Raw genomic sequence first — 15,512 nt, 5'->3', positions numbered from 1 at the left:
GAAACGACAACTTTGGTTTCTTGCCAAACCACAGTTCATAAGGCGTCGTCTCAACGAATTTAGATGGTGCCCTATTTAACGTGAATGCAGCCGTCTCTAAAGCATAACCCCAAAACGATAGCGGTAAATCAGTAAGAGACATCATAGATCGCACCATATCTAGTAAAGTATGATTACGACATTCGGACACACCATTGCGCTGTGGTGTTCCGGGTGGCGTGAGTTGCGAAACTATTCCACATTGTTTCAAATGTAGACCAAACTCGTAACTCAAATATTCTCCTCCACGATCAGATCGTAGAAACTTTATTTTCTTGTTATGATGATTTTCCACTTCACTCTAAAATCCTTTGAACTTTTCAAATGTTTCAGACTTATGTTTCCTTAAGTAGATATACCCATATCTGCTCAAATTTTCTGTGAAGGTGAGAAAATAACGATACCCGCTGCGAGCCTCAACATTCATTGGACCACATACATCAGTATGTATGATTTCCAACAAATCAGTTGCTCGCTCCATAGTTCCGGAGAACGGCGTTTTGGTCATCTTGCCCATGAGGCATGGTTCGCAAGTACCAAGTGATTCATAATCAAGTGATTCCAAAAGTCCATCAGTATGGAGTTTCTTCATGCGCTTTACACCAATATGACCCAAATGGCAGTGCCACAAATAAGTTGCACTATCATTATCAACTCTGCATCTTTTGGCTTCAACATTATGAATATGTGTATCACTACTTTCGAGATTCAACAAAAATAGACCACTCTTCAAGGGTGCATGACCATAAAAGATATTACTCATATAAATAGAACAACCATTATTCTCAGATTTAAATGAATAACCGTCTCGCATCAAACAAGATCCGGATATAATGTTCATGCTTAACGCTGGCACCAAATAACAATTATTTTGGTTTAAAACTAATCCCGACGGTAGATGTAGAGGTAGCATGCCGACGGCGATCACATCGACTTTGGAACCATTTACCACGCGCATCGTCACCTCGTCCTTAGCCAGTCTTCGCTTAATCCGTAGTCCCTGTTTCGAGTTGCAAATATTAGCAACAGAACCAGTATCAAATACCCAGGTGCTACTGCGAGCTCTAGTAAGGTACACATCAATAACATGTATATCACATATACCTTTGTTCACCTTGCCATCCTTCTTATCCGCCAAATACTTGGGGCAGTTCCGCTTCCAGTGTCCAGTCTGCTTGCAGTAGAAGCACTCAGTCTCAGGCTTAGGTCCAGACTTGGGTTTCTTCTCTTGAGCAGCAACTTGTTTGCTGTTCTTCTTGAAGTTCCCCTTCTTCTTCCCTTTACCTTTTTTCTTGAAACTGGTGGTCTTATTGACCATCAACACTTGATGCTCCTTTTTGATTTCTACCTCTGCAGCCTTTAGCATTGCGAAGAGCTCGGGAATTGTCTTATCCATCCCTTGCCTATTATAGTTCATCACGAAGCTCTTGTAGCTTGGTGGCAGTGATTGAAGAATTCTGTCAATGACACTATCATCCGGAAGATTAACTCCCAGTTGAATCAAGTGATTGTTATACCCAGACATTTTGAGTATATGCTCACTGACAGAACTATTCTCCTTCATCTTGCAGCTGTAGAACTTATTGGAGACTTCATATCTCTCAATCCGGGCATTTGCTTGAAATATTAACTTCAACTCCTGGAACATCTCATATGCTCCATGACGTTCAAAACGTCGTTGAAGTCCCGGTTCTAAGCCGTAAAGCATGGCACACTGAACTATCGAGTAGTCATCAGCTTTGCTCTGCCAGACGTTCATAACATCTTGTGTTGCTCCTGCAGCAGGTTTGGCACCTAGCGGTGCTTCCAGGACGTAATTCTTCTGTGCAGCAATGAGGATAATCCTCAAGTTACGGACCCAGTCCATGTAATTGCTACCATCATCTTTCAACTTTACTTTCTCAAGGAAAGCATTAAAATTCAACGGAACAACAGCACGGGCCATCTATCTACAACAACATAGACATGCAAAATACTATCAGGTACTAAGTTCATGATAAATTAAAGTTCAGTTAATCAAGTTATTAAAGAACTCCCACTTATATAGACATCCCTCTAATCCTCTAAGTGATCACGTGATCCATATCAACTAAAACATGTCCGATCATCACGTGAGATGGAGTAGTTTCAATGGTGAACATCACTATGTTGATCATATCTACTATATGATGCACGCTCGACCTTTCGGTCTCAGTGTTCCGAGGCCATATCTGCATATGCTAGGCTCGTCAAGTTTAACCCGAGTATTCCGCGTGTGCAACTGTTTTGCACCCGTTGTATTTGAACGTAGAGCCTATCACACCCGATCATCACGTGGTGTCTCAGCACGAAGAACTTTCGCAACGGTGCATACTCAGGGAGAACACCTATACCTTGAAATTTAGTGAGAGATCATCTTATAATGTGATACGTCTCCAACGTATCTATAATTTTTGATTGTTCCATGCTATATTATATTCTGTTTTGGATGTTAATGGGCTTTATTATACACTTTTATATTATTTTTGGGACTAACCTATTAACCGGAGGCCCAGCCCAAATTGCTGTTTTTTTGCCTATTTCAGTGTTTCGCAGAAAAAGGATATCAAACGGAGTCCAAACGGAATGAAACCTTCGGGAACGTGATTTTCAGAACAAACCTGATCCAGAGGACTTGGCGTCCACGTCAAGAAATCAACCAGGAGAGCACAAGGCAGGGGGGCATGCCTACCCCCCTGGGCGCACTCTCCACCCTCGTGGGGCCCATGTTGCTCCACCGACGTACTTCTTCCTCCTATATATACCTACGTACCCCAGACTATCGGATACGGAGCCAAAAACCTAATTCCACCGCCGCAACCTTCTGTACCCATGAGATCCCATCTTGGGGCCTTTTCCGGCGTCCTGCTGGAGGGGGCATTGATCACGGAGGGCTTCTAAATCAACACCATAGCCTCTCCGATGATGTGTGAGTAGTTTACCACAGACCTTCGGGTCCATAGTTATTAGCTAGATGGCTTCTTCTCTCTCTTTGGATCTCAATACAAAGTTCTCCTTGATTCTCTTGGAGATCTATTCGATGTAATCTTCTTTTGCGGTGTGTTTGTCGAGATCCAATGAATTGTGGGTTTATGATCAAGATTATCTATGAACAATATTTGAATCTTCTCTGAATTCTTTTATGTATGATTGGTTATCTTTGCAAGTTTCTTCGAATTATCAGTTTGGTTTGGCCTACTAGATTGATCTTTCTTACAATGGGAGAAGTGCTTAGCTTTGGGTTCAATCTTGCGGTGCTCGATCCCAGTGATAGTAGGGGAAACGACACGTATTGTATTGTTGCCATCGAGCATAAAAAGATGGGGTTTATATCATATTGCATGAGTTTATCCCTCTACATCATGTCATCTTGCTTAAAGCGTTACTCCGTTATTATGAAGTTAATACTCTAGATGCATGCTGGATAGCAGCGATGTGTGGAGTAATAGTAGTAGATGCAGGCAGGAGTCAGTCTACTTGTCACGGACGTGATGCCTATATACATGATCATACCTAGATATTCTCATAACTATGCTCAATTCTATCAATTGCTCGACAGTAATTTGTTTACCCACCGTAATACTTATGCTATCTTGAGAGAAGCCACTAGTGAAACCTATGGCCCCTGGGTCTATTTTCCATCATATTAATCTTCCGTCAACAAGCTAATTCTATCTTTGTTTACTTTGCAATCTTTAATTTTAATCTTTATCATAAAAATACCAAAAATATTATCTTATCTTCTCTATCAGATCTCACTCTCGTAAGTGATCATGAAGGGATTGACAACCCCTTTATCGTGTTGGTTGCGAGGTTCTTATTTGTTTGTGTAGGTGCGAGGGACTTGAGCGTGGCCTCCTACTGGATTGATACCTTGGTTCTCAAAAACTGAGGGAAATACTTACGCTACTTTGCTGCATCACCCTTTCCTCTTCAAGGGAAAACCAACGCAGTGCTCAAGAGGTAGTAGAGTCCAAACGGAATGAAACCTTCGGGAGAGTTATTTTTGGAATGGAAGCAATCCAGGAGACTTGGAGTAGACGCCAGGGAAGCTTCGAGGAAGCCACGAGGTAGGGAGGTGCGCCCTACCCCCCTAGGCGCGCCCCCACCCTCGTGGGCCCCTTGTGGCTCCCCTAACCGACTTCTTTCGCCTATATATGTCCATATACACTAAAAACATCGAGGAACAGAATAGATTGGGACTTCTGCCGCCGCAAGCCTCTGTAGCCACCAAAATCCAATCGGGACCCTGTTCCGGCACCCTGCCGGAGGGGGAATCCCTCACCGGTGGCCATCTTCATCATCTCGGCGCTCTCCATGACGAGGAGGGAGTAGTTGACTCTCGAGGCTGAGGGTATGTACCAGTAGCTATGTGTTTGATCTCTCTCTCTCTCTCTCTCTCTCTCTCTCTCTCTCGTGTTCTTGAGATGGTACGATCTTGATGTACCGCGAGCTTTGCTATTATAGTTGGATCTTATGATGTTTCTCCCCCCTCTACTCTCTTGTAATGGATTGAGTTTTCCCTTTGAAGTTATCTTATCGGATTGAGTCTTTAAGGATTTGAGAACACTTTATGTATGTCTTGCATGTGCTTATCTGTGGTGACAATGGGATATTCACATGATCCACTTGATGTATGTTTTGGTGATCAACTTGCGGGTTCCGCTCGTGAACTTATGCATAGGGGTTGGCACACGTTTTCGTCTTGATTCTCCGGTAGAAACTTTGGGGCACTCTTTGAAGTTCTATGTGTTAGTTGAATAGATGAATCTGAGATTGTGTGATGCATATCGTATAATCATACCCACGGATACTCGAGGTGACATTGGAGTATCTAGGTGACATTAGGGTTTTGGTTGATTTGTGTCTTAAGGTGTTATTCTAGTACGAACTCAATGATAGATCGAACGGAAAGAATAGCTTCGTGTTATTTTACTACGGACTCTTGAATAGATCGATCAGAAAGGATAACTTTGAGGTGGTTTCGTACCCTACAATAATCTCTTCGTTTGTTCTCCGCTATTAGTGACTTTGGAGTGACTCTTTGTTGCATGTTGAGGGATTGTTATATGATCTAATTATGTTATTATTGTTGAGAGAACTTGCACTAGTGAAAGTATGAACCCTAGGCCTTGTTTCCTAGCATTGCAATACCGTTTACGCTCACTTTTATCGCTTGTTACCTTGCTGTTTTTATAAATTCTGATTACAAATACCTATATCTACCATCCATATTGCACTTGTATCACCATCTCTTCGCCGAACTAGTGCACCTATACAATTTACCATTGTATTGGGTGTGTTGGGGACACAAGAGACTCTTTGCTATTTGGTTGCAGGGTTGCTTGAGAGAGACCATCTTCATCCTACGCCTCCCACGGATTGATAAACATTAGGTCATCCACTTGAGGGAAATTTGCTACTGTCCTACAAACCTCTGCACTTGGAGGCCCAACAACATCTACAAGAAGAAGGTTGTGTAGTAGATATCAAGCAGTTTCTGGCGCCGTTGCCGGGGAGCATAGCTTTATTCTTTGAGTTACTTGGGATTTATATGTGCTGGTCACTACGAGGAACTTGAAAGACGAGAAAACTAAAATTTATCCCTCAACTACGAGGGGAGGTAAGGAACTGCCATCTAGATCTGCACTTGATTCACCCTCTGTTTTGAGTAAGCTTGCGATACCTAAACCTGCTTCTGCTATTAATTCTGATATGTCGCATGTTATTGATGATGCCACTTCTGCTATGCATGATACTTATGATGAAACTACTTCTATGCTTGATACTACTGTGCCACTAGGTGAATTTCTTGATGAACAACTTGCTAGGGCTAGAGAGAATGAAATTATTGAAACTGATAATATTGATGAAAGTGATCATGAAGATTCTCCCCCTAGATATGAATTGCCTGTTGTGCCTGAGGGTTATGTTATGGATGAAGAAACTGCTAGAGACTTTCTTGCTTGCAATGATAGAAGTGATCTTAAGAAATTATTAGCTAAGCTGAAAGAAAAAACTCTGAATGCTAGAATGAAATATGATCCTGCTTATGCTACTTCACCTATTTTTGTTACTGATAAGGATTATGATTTCTCTATTGATCCTGATATAATTACTTTGGTTGAATCTGATTCTTTCTATGGCTATGAATCTGAAACTGTTGTGGCACATCTTACTAAATTAAATGATATAGCTACCCTGTTCACTAATGATGAGAAAACTCGCTACTATTATATCCTTAAATTATTTCCGTTCTCATTAAAAGGTGATGCTAAGATATGGTTTAATTCTCTTGATCCTGGTTGTGTGCGTAGTCCCCAAGATATGATTTACTACTTCTCTGCCAAATATTTCCCAGCTCATAAGAAACAAGCTGCTTTAAGGGAAATATATAATTTTGTGCAAATTGAAGAAGAGAGTCTCCCACAAGCTTGGGGGAGGCTTCTCCAATTACTTAATGCTTTGCCTGATCATCCTCTCAAGAAAAACGAAATACTTGATATCTTTTATAATGGACTAACTGATGCTTCCAGAGACCACCTGGATAGTTGTGCTGGTTGTGTTTTCAGGGAAAGAACAGCCAATGAAGCTGAAATTCTATTGAATAATATGTTGACCAATGAAAACAATTGGACACTTCCTAAACCAACTCCTAAGCCCACTCGGAAGAAAAGGGGTGTTCTATTTCTCAGTCCTGAAGATATGCAAGAGGCAAAGAAATCTATGAAAGAAAAAGGTAATAAAGTTGAAGATGTTAAGAATTTACCTCCTGTTGAAGAAATACATGGTCTTAATTTACCGCATGTTGAAGAAACACATGGTCTTGATAACCCGACACAGGTAGTAAAGGTAAATTCTCTCTATAGATATGATAAAGCTAAAATCCCGCCTACTAAGTTTGCTAGTCAATTGTTAGATGAGTTTGACAATTTTATGGTTAAGCAAGAAAACTTCAATGCTTATTTTGGTAGAGAATTAAAATGCAATGCTTATATGATTGAACACTTGAGTGATTATATGTCTAGAGTTAAAGGTGAACTTAAACTCATTAGTAAACATGCTTCTATGGTCACCACTCAAGTAGAACAAGTACTTAAAGCTCAGAATAATTTGCTCAATGAATTGAATAGTAAGAATAATGACTTTGCTGTTAGAGTTGCAACTAGAGGGGGTAAAGTTACTCAGGAACCTTTGTATCCTGAAGGTCACCCTAAGAGAATTGAACAGGATTCTCAAAGAAATAATGTTGATGCACCTAGTCCTTCTAAGAAGAAGAAAAAGAAAAATGATAGGACTTTGCATGCTTCTAGTGAACCTATTGTTGACACACCTGAGAATCCCAATGATATTTCTATCTCTGATGCTGAAACACAATCTGGAAATGAACATGAACCTAGTGATAATGTAAATGATGATGTTCATGTTGATGCTCAACCTAGTAATAACAATGATGTAGAAATTGAACCTGTTGTTGATCTTGATAACCCACAATCAAAGAATCAACATTATGATAAGAGAGACTTTGTTGCTAGGAAGCACGGTAAAGAAAGAGAACCATGGGTTTAGAAACCCATGCCTTTTCCTCCCAAACCATCCAAGAAAAAGGATGATGAGGATTTTGATCGCTTTGCGGAAATGATTAGACCTATCTTTTTGCGTATGCGTTTGACTGATATGCTTAAAATGAAACCTTATGCTAAATATATGAAGGATATTGTTACAAATAAGAGAAAGATACCGGAAGCTGAAATTTCCACCATGCTTGCTAATTATACTTTTAAGGGTGGAATACCTAAGAAACTTGGAGATCCAGGAGTACCAACTATACCATGCTCCATTAAAAGAAACTATGTTAGAACTGCTTTATGTGATCTTGGAGCCGGTGTTAGTGTTATGCCTCTCTCTTTGTATCGTAGACTTGATTTGAATAAGTTGACACCTACTGATATATCTTTGCAAATGGCCGATAAATCAACTGCTATACCTGTCAGCATTTATGAGGATGTGCCTGTTGTGGTTGCAAACGTTACTATCTTAACGGACTTTGTTATTCTTGATATTCCCGAGGACGATAGTATGTCTATTATTCTTGGAAGACCCTTTTTGAATACTGCAGGGGCTGTTATTGATTGCAATAAAGGCAATGTCACTTTTCATCTTAATGGTAATGAGCATACGGTACACTTTCCGAGGAAACAACCTCAAGTCCACAGTATCAATTCTATTGGAAAAATTCCATCGGTTACTATTGGAGATTTTGAATTTCCTCTTCCTACTGTCAAAAAGAGATATGATATTCTGATTGTTGGTGATGTGCATATCCTCGTTGAGGTAACATAGTGTTATTCGAAATTTCTCCGGTTCCATGTTATTCGGAATGAGTTTGCTAACAAGACTTGATCAACCTTGTTAGTGGATTCCTTTTGATGAGCATGAGATGGATGAAGTTAGAAAGCACAACCTTCTGTACCCTCCTTTTACTTTCTGTTATTTAGATTAAATAAAGCAAAAAATAGTATATTCTGCCAGTTTTCTAAATTATCCGTGCAATAAAAAATACCCTGAAAATAAAAGTTCTCCAACCCATGTCAGGCCATGTAAGGCCAATAGTTGAGATACCTGGATCCAGACTAAACTCCAAACATGTAAGAATCTACCTTGAAGCAAGGTTTCTACTGGTTAATGCGTTCCACCCTATTGATGACAGCTAATGTTACTAAAAGCTTACATGAAGAAAGAGCTTCTGAGCGAAGGCTTGTTGGCTTTGGTTGTTGGCGTGGATTATCTTGTTAAGCTCTGCAGAGATGGTGAGCGTGAAGAAAGGACACTACCATCAAAGAAAGACAGCTCTCAAATGGATTTGCTGGTCTATGATGACCAAGTAGAAGCATCCGTTGCCCCGAAAATGAAATATGATTTTTTCTGGAATATTTGAGAATATCTGGCACTTAGAACACAGCAGGGGGAGCAAGCACCTGGCCACGAGGGTCCAGGACGTGCCCCCTGCCTCGTGGGCCCATGGTGGCTCCCCTCCACTTATTCCAGCCACCACACACTCCTTCTTCCTCCCAAAACAATCAACAACCAGCTCAAGCACGAGTTCTAGCTCATTTTGCTTCGATTTTTGATCTCGTTGCTCAAAGCTCCACTCACAAAACTGTTTTGGGGGGATTGCTCTTCGGTATGTGACTCCTCCAATGGTCCAATTAGTTTTTGTTCTAGTGCTTTATTCATTGCAAATTTTTGCTGCCTAGGTGACCCTGTTCTTGAGCTTGCATGTCAAATTTATATGGTCCCAAGTAGTTCTAATGCATGATATAGTCTCTAGGCACTTGTGGGAGTAGTTGCTATCAATTTTGTTGAGTTTGGTTCACTTTTATTTGAAGTTACTAAAAATTTCAGAAATTTTCAGAAAATGATGAAGAGATTTTTTAGGGGCTCTTCGAGCCGAAGCTCGAAGGATAAGCAAGATGAAGAAGACAAGAGGCCCAAATATAATCTCCCTCGCACTGCGGAGGTTCGCCCGTGTGAATGGCCTTGTGATGATTTCTTGAGAGCAGCCAGGATTTATGACGATTTTTATGAGTTGGCTGAGAATGCAGGCCTCACCGACTTCCTCCGCGACCAACGCGAACAGTATCTCCTACTCACTAATAGTTTTGTGCAAAATTTTCATTTCCATGCTAGGAGGTCACCACCTTCGGTGGATTTCTATTTATATGATGAGTATAAGGAGATGCCCCTCTATGAATTTTGTGAGGTTTGCAAGTTGCCCTTTTCGGGCAGCGTAGAGGAACCACATCGTAACGATGTGGAGGGGTTTATTGATACAATTGCTGTAGGGGAAACTAGGAAGGTTTTCGATGCAAGAATTACTAGCATACATTTTCCTGTCCTACGTTACTTTGCAATATTTGCTAGTAGATGCCTAATTGGTCGCGGAAACTGTGGCAACCTTAGTGCCCCTGATATTGTTCTTTTGTGCCATGCCCTGTTTCGTGATGACACATTTAGTATGGGCGCTATTGTTGCCAAACAGTTAAGTCTTAACCGCACTAAGGGTCCCATTTTGGGAGGCATCTTCGCCTCGCGCCTCGCTGCACATTTTAACATACCTATTAGGCATAATGAGAAAGAAGACAAGTTGTTGCCTCCTGTTTTTCTAGACTATAAGAGTATGGTAGCACATGATTTTATCGTTAAGAATAAGGAAAATATGCTTAAGTACAAGCTGATATTTGATAAAAATCACCCTAAGACTATTACTTTGTCTGCTCCTTCCTTGTTTGACTTATCTGCAGGCAAGTACCTTGTTCCGCTGGAGGCCATTCATGCCTACCAGAACCCCACACCAGCTACAGAACCAGAGCCGGAACCACAATTTGATCCTTCACGACAGTCTGTTTACCAGTGGTATCCAGAGGAGATTGCCAACCAGTGGCAATCCGAGGCTCCTTCTCAGTACGACCCCAACTACAACTTTGATCCCAGGGCATAGACCAACTTAGGCCAAAAGCCTAAGCTTGGGGGAGTACGTATTTCTCACCAACATTACATTCATATTCACACACTCATGCTAGTTGTCGGTGCTCATACTTTTTCATTGTATTATCCATGCTATTTTATTTTCTTTTTCTCGCTTTCTTCTTGTGTGTTTGATAAACCTTAAGAAAAACCAAAAAAATTAGTTGTAGCTTTTAGCTAGTTTACTTTCCATGCTTGTAGTAGTAATAATTAAAAAGAAAACCCAAAAAGATTTCGTGTTCTTCTTTTGCTTGTTGGGAGCTTTCCCGTGTAAATAGTTTTATTTCTTTTCTTTTCTTTGGGGGTCGAGAGGAGAAGACCATAATGAAAATGTTGAAGTGGCTCTTATATGCATTATTGTTAATTTAACCAAGAGCCCATATTGCCTTGTCTTCTCCTGTTTATTGAATGCCTGCAGATTCCAGCTTAGTCCAATGCATGTGCACTATTATTATTATCCACATTGTTCGGTCGTCCAAGTGAAAGGCAATTATGACGATATATGATGGACTGATTGAGATGAGAGAAGCTGGTATGAACTCAACCTCTCTTGTTTTTGTAAATATGATTAGTTCATCGTTCCTGATTCAGCCTATTATGAATAAACATGCTTGCAATGACAATAGAGATTATAGTTGCTTATGCCATGCTTAATTAGCTAGGAGTTTATAATGGTTTACCTTGCGTGCCAACATGCTATTAAAATGGTTGTGATGTGGTATGATAGGGTGGTATCCTCCTTTGAATGATTTAAGTGACTCGACTTGGCACATGTTCACACATGTAGTTGAAACAAATCAACGTAGCCTTCACGATACTTATGTTCATGGTGGATTATATCCTACTCATGCTTGCACTCAATGTTCATTAATTTTAATGCATGTTCATGATTGTTGTCGCTCTCTAGTTGGTCGCTTCCCAGTCTTTTTCTAGCCTTACTTGTACTAAGCGGGAATATTGCTTGTGCATCCACTTCCATAAACCCCAAAGTTATTCCATATGAGTCCACTATACCTTCCTATATATGCGGTATCTACCTGTCGTTCCAAGTAAATTTGTATTTGCCAAACTCTAAACCTTCAAATAAAATTCTGTTTTGTATGCTCGAATAGCTCATGTATCAACTAGGGCTGTCTGTATCTTCCATGATAGGCGGGTTATTCTCAAGAGGAGTGGACTCCGCTCCTCACTCACTAGAAAATGGCTGGTCGCCGGGATGCCCAGTCCCACGCTTTATGCAAATCAAATCGAAATAATTGCAAACAAAACTCCCCCGGGACTCTTGTTGGTTGGAGGCACTCGTTGTTTCGAGCAAGCCATGGATTGATGCTGGTTGGTGGAGGGGGAGTATAAACTTTACCATTCTGTTTGGGAACCGCCTATAATGTGAGTAGCATGGAAGATATCGAGATCTCTCAGTTGTTATGTTGACAATGAAAGTATGCTGCTCAAAATATTATTTATATCTTTCAAAACCGAGCTCTGGCACCTCTACAAATCCCTGCTTCCCTCTGCGAAGGACCTATCTATTTACTTTTATGTTGAGTTATCATCCTCTTATTAAAAAGCACCAGTTGGAGAGCACCACTGTCATTTGCATCCATTAATGTTAATTTATATTGGGTATGACTATGATTGGATCTCTTTTACCATGAATTACAATGTTTAGTCAGTCCTTGATCTTTAAAGGTGCTCTGCATTTATGTTTTGCGGTCTTAGAAAGGGCTAGCGAGATACCATCTTGTTATATCATATCATGATTGTTTTGAGAAAGTGTTGTCATCCGAGATTTATTATTATTGCTCGCTAGTTGATTATGCCATTGACATGAGTAAACATGACACCTAAGTGTTATTGTGAATATGGTTAGTTCATAATCTTTGCTGAAAACTTGAATGCCGGCTTTACATATTTACAACAACAAGAGCAAACAGAGTTTGTAAAAGTTTTTCTTTATCACTTTTAGTTTATCAACTGAATTGCTTGAGGACAATCAAAGGTTTAAGCTTGGGGGAGTTGACACGTCTCCGTCGTATCTACTTTTCCAAACACTTTTGCCCTTGTTTTGGACTCTAACTTGCATGATTTGAATGGAACTAACCCAGACTGACGCTGTTTTTAGTAGAATTGCCATGGTGTTATTTTTGTGCAGAAATAAAATTTCTCGGAATGACCTGAAAATCAACGGAGAATTATTTTAGAATTAATAAAAAATACTGGCGAAAGAATCAAGGCCAGGGGGCCCACACCCTGTCCACGAGGGTGGGGGCGCGCCTACCCCCTGGGCGCGCCCCCTGCCTCGTGGGACCCCTGGAGCTCCACCGACCTCAACTCCAACTCTATATATTCACGTTCGGGGAGAAAAAACCAGAGAGAAGGATTCATTGTGTTTTACGATACAGAGCCGCCGCCAAGCCCTAATCTCTCTCGGGAGGGCTGATCTGGAGTCCGTTCGGGGCTCCGGAGAGGGGAATCCGTCGCCATCGTCATCATCAACCATCCTCCATCACCAATTTCATGATGCTCACCGCCGTGCGTGAGTAATTCCATCGTAGGCTTGCTGGACGGTGATGGGTTGGATGAGATTTATCATGTAACAGAGTTAGCTTTGTTAGGGTTTGATCCCTGGTATCCACTATGTTATGATATTGATGTTGCTATGACTTTGTTATGCTTAATGCTTGTCACTAGGGCCCGAGTGCCATGATTTCAGATCTGAACCTATTATGTTTTCATGAATATATGTGAGTTCTTGATCCTATCTTGCAAGTCTATAGTCACCTACTATGTGTTATGATCCGGCAACCCCGAAGTGACAATAATCGGGACCACTCCCGGTGATGACCATAGTTTGAGGAGTTCATGTATTCACTATGTGTTAATGCTGGTCCGGTACTCTATTAAAAGGAGGCCTTAATATCCCTTAGTTTCCGCTAGGACCCCGCTGCCACGGGAGGGTAGGACAAAAGACGTCATGCAAGTTCTTTTCCATAAGCACGTATGACTATATTCGGAATACATGCCTATATTACATTGATGAATTGGAGCTAGTTCTGTGTCACCCTATGTTATGACTGTTGCATGAATAATCGCATCCGACATAATTCTCCATCACCTATCCAATGCCTACGAGCTTTTCACATATTGTTCTCCACTTAGTTACTTTTCCGTTGCCACTGTTACAATTACTACAAAACTGCTACTGTTACTTTTGCTACTGTTACAACTCCTATCATTTTACTTTGCTACTAAATACTTTGCTGCAGATATTAAGTTATCCAGGTGTGGTTGAATTGACAACTCAACTGCTAATACTTGAGAATATTCTTTGGCTCCCCTTGTGTCGAATCAATAAATTTGGGTTGAATACTCTACCCTCGAAAACTGTTGCGATCCCCTATACTTGTGGGTTATCAAGACTATTTCCCCCCGCATCTCCACCAAGAAACTGCTTGATGTCTACTACGCAACCTTATTCTTGTAGATGTTGTTGGGCCTCCAAGTGCAGAGGTTTGTAGGACAGTAGCAAATTTCCCTCAAGTGGATGACCTAAGGTTTATCAATCCGTGGGCGGCGTAGGATGAAGGTGGTCTCTCTCAAGCAACCCTGCAACCAAATAGCAAAGAGTCTCTTGTGTCCCCAACACACCCAATACAATGGTAAATTGTATAGGTGCACTAGTTCGGCGAAGAGATGGTGATACAAGTGCAATATGGATGGTAGATATAGGTATTTGTAATCTGAATTTATAAAAACAGCAAGGTAACAAGCGATAAAAGTGAGCGTAAACGGTATTGCAATGCTAGGAAACAAGGCCTAGGGTTCATACTTTCACTAGTGCAAGTTCTCTCAACAATAATAACATAATTAGATCATATAACAATCCCTCAACATGCAACAAAGAGTCACTCCAAAGTCACCAATAGCGGAGAACAAACGAAGAGATTATTGTAGGGTACGAAACCACCTCAAAGTTATCCTTTCTGATCGATCTATTCAAGAGTCCGTAGTAAAATAACACGAAGCTATTCTTTCCGTTCGATCTATCATAGAGGTCGTACTAGAATAACACATTAAGACACAAATCAACCAAAACCCTAATGTCACCTAGATACTCCAATGTCACCTCGAGTATCCGTGGGTATGATTATACGATATGCATCACACAATCTCAGATTCATCTATTCAACCAACACATAGAACTTCAAAGAGTGCCCCAAAGTTTCTACCGGAGAATCAAGACGAAAACGTGTGCCAACCCCTATGCATAAGTTCACGAGAGGAACCCGCAAGTTGATCACCAAAACATACATCAAGTAGATCATGTGAATATCCCATTGTCACCACAGATAAGCACATGCAAGACATACATAAAGTGTTCTCAAATCCTTAAAGACTCAATCCGATAAGATAACTTCAAAGGGAAAACTCAATCCATTACAAGAGAGTAGAGGGGGGAGAAACATCATAAGATCCAACTATAATAGCAAATCTCGCGGTACATCAAGATCGTACTATCTCAAGAACACGAGATAGAGACTGAGAGTGATCAAACACATAGCTACTAGTACATACCCTCAGCCCCGAGGGTGAACTACTCCCTTCTCATCATGGAGAGCACCGAGATGATGAAGATGGCCACCGGTGAGGGATTCCCCCTCCGACAGGGTGCCGGAATAGGGTCCCGATTGGTTTTTGGTGGCTACAGAGGCTTGCGGCGGCGGAACTCCCGATCTATTCTGTTCCTCGATGTTTTTAGGGTATATGGACATATATAGGCGAAAGAAGTCGGTTAGGGGAGCCACGAGGGGCCCACGAGGGCAGGGGCGCGCCCAGGGGGGGTAGGGCGCGCCTCCCTGCCTCGTGGCTTCCTCGAAGCTTCCCTAACGTCTACTCCAAGTCTCCTGGATTGCTTCCGTTCCAAAAAT

Source organism: Triticum aestivum, chromosome 3D (assembly GCF_018294505.1).
Source record: "Triticum aestivum cultivar Chinese Spring chromosome 3D, IWGSC CS RefSeq v2.1, whole genome shotgun sequence".
In the NCBI taxonomy this organism is placed as follows: Eukaryota; Viridiplantae; Streptophyta; class Magnoliopsida; order Poales; family Poaceae; genus Triticum; species Triticum aestivum.
This window is presented reverse-complemented; position numbering follows the sequence as displayed.